Source organism: Mirounga leonina, unplaced genomic scaffold (genome assembly GCF_011800145.1).
Source record: "Mirounga leonina isolate KUSES-001 unplaced genomic scaffold, KU_Mleo_1.0 Mir_91, whole genome shotgun sequence".
Classification (NCBI taxonomy): Eukaryota; Metazoa; Chordata; class Mammalia; order Carnivora; family Phocidae; genus Mirounga; species Mirounga leonina.
Window position 1 is genome coordinate 19,929,612 of NW_023270839.1, and position 8,626 is coordinate 19,938,237.

Consider the following 8,626-nt stretch of genomic DNA (forward strand, 5'->3'; position numbering starts at 1 on the left):
CCCCCCCGCCTCTGCAAATTGGAAAAGGTATTTACAGTATGGTGAATGTTTATTGGTTAGATTGATGATTGTTTGTTTTGCAGTATTTCGGTGGAAAAGTTAACCCAGACCCTTCATACAGGAGGATACTTACTATTACTGATTAGTCTAGAAAACAAAACAATATAAAGCCAAACTGAATTTTGTACTTACTAAAGGAAATATAAACTTTAAAGAAGCAAACAAAAAAGAAAAAAATTATAGAATGGTGCCACTGTCCTCATCTTATGACTGTAGTCTACTTTTGCTATTTATAAGTTGCCGTTTCCAAGAGTGCTCGTTTCTGAGCTAAGGAAATGGCCTGGGGCTCTCTGGTCCTCTCAGGAAGTCTGTGGACCATGGCATCCCCATGTCACTTGAAGAAAAAGACTCCCGTATTGAGCTGAGAAGCAGGGATCATTAAGGTCTTTAGGGTCAAAACCAGGATGGAGAGGGGATGGTCTTCATTAGAACAGAAATTTTTAGTCTGGGACAAAGGTCATTCCCACAGTTGTGGGGAGATAGCCACATGTTAGAACTGGAAAAGTCCTGAGAATGTGATAAAGTAGTCAGGACTGGAGGCTTCAGCACCAGTTTTAGGAGAATCATTTCTGGGTTCAGAGATATCATTTCTGGGGTTGGCTTCATTTTAAAAATAAAGATAGCCATACATAGGGAGTCATTTCTGGAGTGAAACTCAGATTGCTGGTTCAAATTGAGTCAGACCTAGGTTGAGGGTCCAAATAGGCCTGGATCTGGGGTTCACTCTCAGCCCTGAATCCAGAGGTTTCATTTTAAGGGCTCTGCTGGTCAGACAATCCTGTCTGTGCAGGTGATAAACCACAAAAACACTTCAGCCCTGGTAGAGGGGAAAAAGTCTGGGAAGAGAAATAGATAAATAACTTGCCGAAGGTAATACAAATAGGAAGAGAGAATCGGGATGTGGATCAAGGTCCATACAACTCCAGGGAGCATGCTCTTTACGGCGGAGCCGGGACGCGGAAATGTGCACATGACTGAGAAGAAATGAGAGTGAATGATCAATGGAAGGAACTTTGTTTAGACATGCAAGAAATGGCTCAACCTACCAGGAGAATAAAATCTGGCTTGGAGGGGCGCTTGGATGGCTCAGTCGATTGAGCATCTGCCTCAAAGTGGCTCAGGTCATGATCCTGGGGTCCTGGGATCAAGCCCCATGTCTGGCGCCCTGCTCGGTGGGGAGTCTGCTTCTCCCTCTGCACCTCCCCCAACCCATGCCCTCTGTCTCGCTCTCTCTCAAATAAATAAAATCTTTAAAAAAAGATCATTAAAAAAATCTGACTTGGAGAGAGACAAACTGGATCCTTCCACAAAGTTTGCGGAGAGCTGTATGCCCCAGTTTGCAGCAGACTGCATCAGTGATGGGGTTCAAGTGCTTTGGTGAACAGATTAAATGAACATCAACAAATTTATTTTTCCAGGATCTGAGTAAATTCTGGAAAAAGGACCCAAGCTGGACCCATGATGGTTTGAGCACCTGTCAGTGCAGCCTACCAACCATCCATATATTCTATCCAGGCATCTTATTCCTTTAAAATTGTTTTTAAAATAAATAATAATAAATAATAGTAATAATAATAAATATGTATATTTAAACATTGTTTTCTAGGCACTGTGCTAGACACTTTGGAGAAAAGGAGGTTCAACAAAAGTTGCATTAAAGGGTAGATGAGCTGAGTATGAGCAATACATGGAACACTGTATTACTAACAGATGAACAGCAAAAAGAATCCATCCCTGAGCATAGAGTGAAAGCAGATACCAGATGCAGCTGTTAAGCTGTGCACCAGATGTGGTGAGCAAACAGGCCAGGTTAGAAGTCAGAAAGCTCTGGGAGAGGCTGCTTCTGAAAAATACAAATGACACAATACTTTAAGGTTTTAAAAGTGCCAGGTAGAGGTTTAGACAACTGCTGAAGAGTTTAAGGTTGAATTAGTTTTAAAAACTTGGAAGACCCGGGGCGCCTGGGTGGCTCAGTCGGTTAAGCGTCTGCCTTCGGCTCAGGTCATGATCCCAGGGTCCCGGGATCGAGCCCCGCATTGGGCTCCTTGCTCAGCAGGGAAGCCCGCTTCTCCCTCTCCAACTCTCCCTGCTTGTGTTCCCTCTGTCACTGTCTCTCTCTCTGTGTCAAATAAATAAAATCTTAAAAAAAAAAAAAAAACTTGGAAGACCAAACACATAGAAAAAATCAAGATAATTTACCAGTGCAGGAAAATGAGTTGTGCAAGCAAAGAATAGGTTGTCCTTAACAGGTGTTAGAAAAATACAGGCCCAAATCCACCTGCTGTCTATTTTAATATAGTCTTCAAGCTAAGAATAGTTCTAACATTTTTTTAGATGGTTGAAAAAAGGTCAAAAGAATATTTTATAATACATTTAAAATACATAAACCTCAAATTTCAGTGTCCATAAATAAAGCTTTATTGGAATGCTGCCACCTTATTCATTTATATATTGACTATGGCTGCTTTTGTACAATGGTAGATTTGAATAGTTGCAATAGAGACACCCTGGCCCACAAAGCCTAAAACACTTACTGTCTGGTCTTTTATAGAAAAATTTTGCTAACCCAAAACAAAATAAAAGGTTTCTTTTCTCTTTACATTGTCATTGTTGAACACTCAGAAAATATGGATATGCAAAGAGGAGAAAATATAAATAACCTATAATCTCATATAATTTCAGAATCCCAGAATAACCATCATTGACAGTTCGGTGTATATGCGTCCAGGGTTTTTGTGTGTGTGTGTGTGTGTGTGTGTGTAAAATGGCATACTGTACAGTTTTACAGAATACCCATTAACATGTTATCAATGTATTTTCATACTGTTAATTTTTTTTCAAAATTATTTTAAGATTACTGCATGGTATTACCTTATATGGCTGTGTCATTTTATTTTTAAGACTCTTATTGTAGAATATTCACTGTATTTTGTTTCCAGTTTTTTCCTATTATAAACTTGCTTTAATAAACCTACTTATTGGTAAGTCTCTATAAACATCCATATATTACCTTAGGATAAACTATTTTAAGTAGAAATGCCAGGTTGAATAAGATGCACATTTAAATATTTTTCATATTTTTCATGGAAAAAATAAGTGCATTTATTGCATTTTTATTAAATGTTTCTCACAAGAATTTATGGTAAATACTTTATAATACTAAAGGTTACATGTAACATATGTACATGTTAAAGAATAACAGTAAAATGAAGACCAGTATATCCACCATCAACTTAAGAAATAAAGGCTAACTTTTAAATATTAAAAAAATAATAATGGGGGGCACCTGGGTGGCTCAGCCAGTGGAGCAAAGTGTGTGGCTCTTGTTCTCGGGGTTGTGGGCTCGAGCCCCCATGTTGGGTGTAGAGATTACTTAAAAATAAAATCTTAAGTGTCTCCCGGGTGGCTCAACTAAACAGCCAACTCTTGATTTTGGCTCAGGTCATGATTCCAGGTCCTGAGATTGAGCCCCATGTCATTGGGCTCAAACATGGCAGGAGTTTGCTTGAGGATTCTTTCTCTCCCTCTGCCCTGCCCCCCTCCCCCCTGCTTGTGCTCTCTCTCAAATAAATAAATCTTAAAAAAAATAAAAAAAAATAATAATAACAATAACTAATAATAATGTGACCCACATATTTCTCTGGTAGTTTTCATTTTAATTACTGAGTTTGGTGCTTTCCCTAACTTTTGATGAGGGTATTAGTTCTCTGCATTTTTTAAGGCTTTTGGATTCATGCTTCATTGCAGGGATGGCAAAGTAGCATTTGTATCTCAGGAATGTGAAAGCTGACAACCCTATAACTTGTTTTTCCATCTATCTTATATATTTAAACACATGTAAAGAATGGATTTAATGTCATCCAAACTTGTCGTGATTGCCTCATTCCAAAGTGGCTGTGTGATCATTGTTTCTTTTACTCAACCATAAAATGACATATAAATGGTGCTTGTGTTTTTTAAAAAGATTCTAAGTAATCTCTACACCCAATGTGGGGTCAAACTTACAACCCCAAGATCAAGAGTCACATGCTCTACTGACTGAGCCAGCTAGGCGCCCCTAAATAGTGATCATTTTAATAGTAACCTAAGATCAAGCTTACCACATTTATTTTTTAATTTAGTGTATATATATATATATTTAAAGATTTTATTTATTCATTTGAGAGAGAGAGTGAGAGAGCACACGTTAGGGGAGTGGCAGAGGGAGAAGAAGAGGCAGGCTCCCCACCGAACAGGGAGCCCAACGCAGGTGTACAGTGGCATTAAATGCATTCACACTGTTGTGCAGCCATCACCACCATCCATCTACAGCACTTTTTCATCTTGCAACACTGAAAATCTATTAAACTTTTTTTTTTTTTAAGATTTTGTTTATTTGACACAGAGAGACACAGCGAGAGAGGGAACACAAGCAGGGGGAGTGGGAGAGGGAGAAGCAGGCTTCCCGCGGAGCAGGGAGCCCGATGTGGGGCTCGATCCCAGGACTCTGGGATCATGACCCAAGCCAAAGGCAGACGCTTAATGACTGAGCCACCCAGGTGCCACCTGTATCTGTTAAACCTTAACTCCTCATTTCCCCCTCTCTCTAGCCCTTGGCAGCCACCATTCTACTTTCTGTCTCTGTGAATTTGAATACTCTCAGTACCTCATATAGGTGGAATCATACAGTATTTGTACTTTTATGATTGGCTTATTTTACTGGCATAATGTTCTCAAGGTTCATCATATTATAGCATGTGCGAGAATTTCCTTGATCTGTGATTTCTTACTTATGCTCGTGTTTCAGGTTCCTTATACAGAGCCTTAACTTACCTAGATGAAATTCTCCTCAAATTTGTTTTCCTAAGGAATGAATGGAGTGCTCCCTAAAAAGCTGAAAAACTGGTACCTACCGATGATCATAGTAGCAGCATCCACAATAGCCAAAAAGTGGAAATAATCCACATGTCCATCAACAGATGAATGAATAAAGAAAATGTGGTATATTTATACAATGAAATATTTTTTTAAAAAGATTTTATTTATTTGACAGAGAGAGAGTCAGCGAGAGCAGGAACACAAGCAGGGGGAGTGGGAGAGTGAGAAGCAGGCCTCCCACGGAGCAGGGAGCCCGATTCGGGGCTCGATCCCAGGACCCTGGGATCATGACCTGAGCCGAAGGCAGACACTTAACGACTGAGCCAACCAGGCACCCCTATTTATACAATGAAATATTATTTGGCCTTAAAAAGGAAGGAAATTCTGGCACATGCTATAACATGGGTGAAAACATTCATTAGGGAGTGGGGAGGGGAGGATGAGGCACCAATATTGGTACAGCGTTTTAGTTTGGGATGCTATAGAGTTCTGGAGATGGATGGTGATGATGGTTGCACAACAATGTGAATGTACTTAATGGCACTAAATTATATACATAAAAATGGGTAAGATGGTCAGTTTTATATATATCACAATTTTGAAATTTAAAAATCCTTACATACACAAAAAGCTATTTTGATTACATTACTTTAGCTGTCCACAGAAATAACTTCACAGAACAATGATTAAATACTGTACTTTTGGATTTTTAAAAAACGGTTTATTTATTTGAGAGAGAGAAAGAGAGAGCCCGTGCAAGAGGGGGAAGGGTTAGAAGGAGAGAGAAAGAAAATTTAAAGCAAACTCTGCACTGAGCATGGAACCTGATGTGGGGCTCAGTCTCACAACCCGGACATCATGACCTGAGCCAAAATGAAGAGTTTAATGCTTAACTGACTGAGCCACCCAGGCGCCCCATATTTTTTGATTTTTAAACAAAGTTAGTATAAGAAATAGTAACCTGAAGATAATTTCTACATGTTTATGAGAATCACATAGTTCAATTTATGACTGTTGATGACAATGTCCATTGTTTGTGAAATGCCCCAATGATACATTCTCTCTTGACTTTAGTTCTTGGATATTTTGCTTTCATGGTACATTCCTGCTTGCTCTCTTTATGAGATAACAAGATATCTACCTTTCCCCTTTGGCTATTAGGAACTGAGAATCACCTTGTATGATGATTTGTGGTGTATTAGCTGTATTCCCTGAAGAATCATTAACCATCATTAAATAAATAATTCCTGTTTCTACTCACTATGAACACTATGAGTGAAGCAGCTTGGTTACAATTCAGCATCTGCAATCCAGACTGCTGGCCTTTGTGACTTTAAACCATGTTTCTAATTCCAAAATGTCTTAATAGCATGTCTGTTCCTATCATCTATCACGCAGATTCTTGTTGTATTCCATTTCTGGAAAATAATTCTCATATTTTTAAAGTTCCTCTAAGGCATATCATATATGCCATACTGCTCCAAATGCGTATCATATATGCCATACTGCTTATGTTTTAAATCCGATCATCTCAAACGTATCTTCCAAATTTGGTTTAGAGGTATCCATACAGATATTTTTCTAGTGCAATATTAGACAAAACCAAAAACTTTATTCATATGGACAGTGCTCTCCACACATACATCATAGCCCTAGTATTTTTGTCACTTGGTTTCCAAATTTTGGCACTAACTTTTAACTATCTTTTTTTCTTCCCTCAAATATCCAATCAGCTGTCAAAATCTGTAGTTTCGGTCTTCACAATTATTTTACATCTGATCCTTCCTTTGTAATCTCAGTGTTACACTCTCCCATCTTCTTTCTTCAGGACTTTGCAGTTACCCCCTACCTGGAGTCTCAGTCTATTTGGGCTGCTAAAATAAAACATCACAGACTGGGTTGTAAACAACAGTTTATTTCTCACAGCTCTGGAGGCTGGAATTCTAAGATCAGGGAGCCAGAGTGATTTGATTCTGCTGAAGCCCTCCTCCAGGTTGCAGATTGCTGATTTCTCACTGTGTCCCCACATGGTGGAAGGGGCGAGGGATCTCTCTAGGGTCTCTTTTATAAAGGCACTAATTCTGTTCACAAGGGCAGAGCCCATCTCTAAATACCATCACAATGAGTATTAGGATTTCAACATATAAATTTTGTGGGGACACATTTGGACCATAGCACTAGATTATCCCAATATCATTCCAACCGGAGTCTCTGCCATACCTGTCCTCTGTCCAGTTGGTTCCCTATGCTGTTGCCAGGTCTATCTTCACTCTTGGCATTTATACAGGCCTTCCAAAATGTGGCTCAAACTAAAGGTCTGGTACAATTACCACTATTCCTCTAGGCATACCCTAGGCCTAGACAAACTGAAGTACTCACTGTCTCCTCATCATGTTCTGCATTTTCGCACCTTAATGCTTTGATTCATGTTAGGTACCGTTGGAAAGTGCTTCCCCCTACCCCATCCCCAATCTCTGCCACTCAAAAATACTATCCATCTACTATATGCCACCTCCTTAAACTTTTCCTGATTCTATAGATGTGATCTGTCCTGGGTAAACCTCCTCTGGCCTTTTATATCTTGTTGTCTCTTGTGCCAAATGGCATATTGGTCTTATATTAAACTTACTTATGTATTTCTCTCTCCTACATAGGCTTCTAAGATAATGAACCATGGTTCTTTAGCTACTTATGTTTCTTTATATTTTCTGCTTAGATCAATGTCTTGCTTTCCAAATGTACACAAAAAGTATTTTAATGAAATTGGCGTAACTTCAATATTGACAACATATCCCAAGAAAATAACTCGAAGATGTGTTTAAAAGGGTGCTATTTGTACAAAAAATGTTTTTTTCAGAACAGCAATATGTTTATTCAGAATGTTTATTCAAAAATGTTTATTCAGAACATTTCGAACATAAGTAATCCAAAAGTTCAACAATAACAGAATGGTTAGATAAATTAAGGGCAGGACCCGAATCTAATTCTTCTCCTGTGACTGCCCATAGGGAGTATTTACAGTTTATTAAATGAACGGTATAACGTGGCAACAGGATTTCTTTGTTTTTAAAGGTTTATTTAACAGACACAGCGAGAAAGGGAACACCAGGGGGCGGGGGGAAGAGGGAGAAGCAGGCTTCCCGCGGAGCAGGGAGCCCGATGCGGGGCTCGATCCCAGGACCCTGGGATCATGACCTGAGCCGAAGGCAGACGCTTAACGACTGAGCCACCCAGGCGCCCAGGCAACTGGATATTATATAGGCAAGTGCGTAAGAAATCAGGTTTAGGAAAAAATAACTTTACAAAACATACGTACTATATCTATTAAAAACCTATGGAAACAGGTTGTTAATAATCAGAAGGGCCGAGAGAAAGCCGGCTGTCACATCTGAACAGGAATTTAAATGGCGTCCTCATACATACTTTGATTCTCACGAGCCTGTGAAGTACGCACGCGAGACATCATTAGCTCCGTTTTATGGGTAAGAAACTGACCCACTGGGGTCAGCAATGATTGACTAAGGCGGAGCCAGGACTCCGCCTCCCGGACCTGGGTTCTTTCCCCGCCACTCCTCGGCAACCTTGATTGGTGCTGGGAGTCTCGGTTTCCTTTATTTCACCCTCATTCCTTTTTCCACGCCAGCCCAGAGACGCGGGCGGCAGGCGGGTGGCACGTGCCCGACGAGGTGCAGGGGCGGCGGCGGCGGCG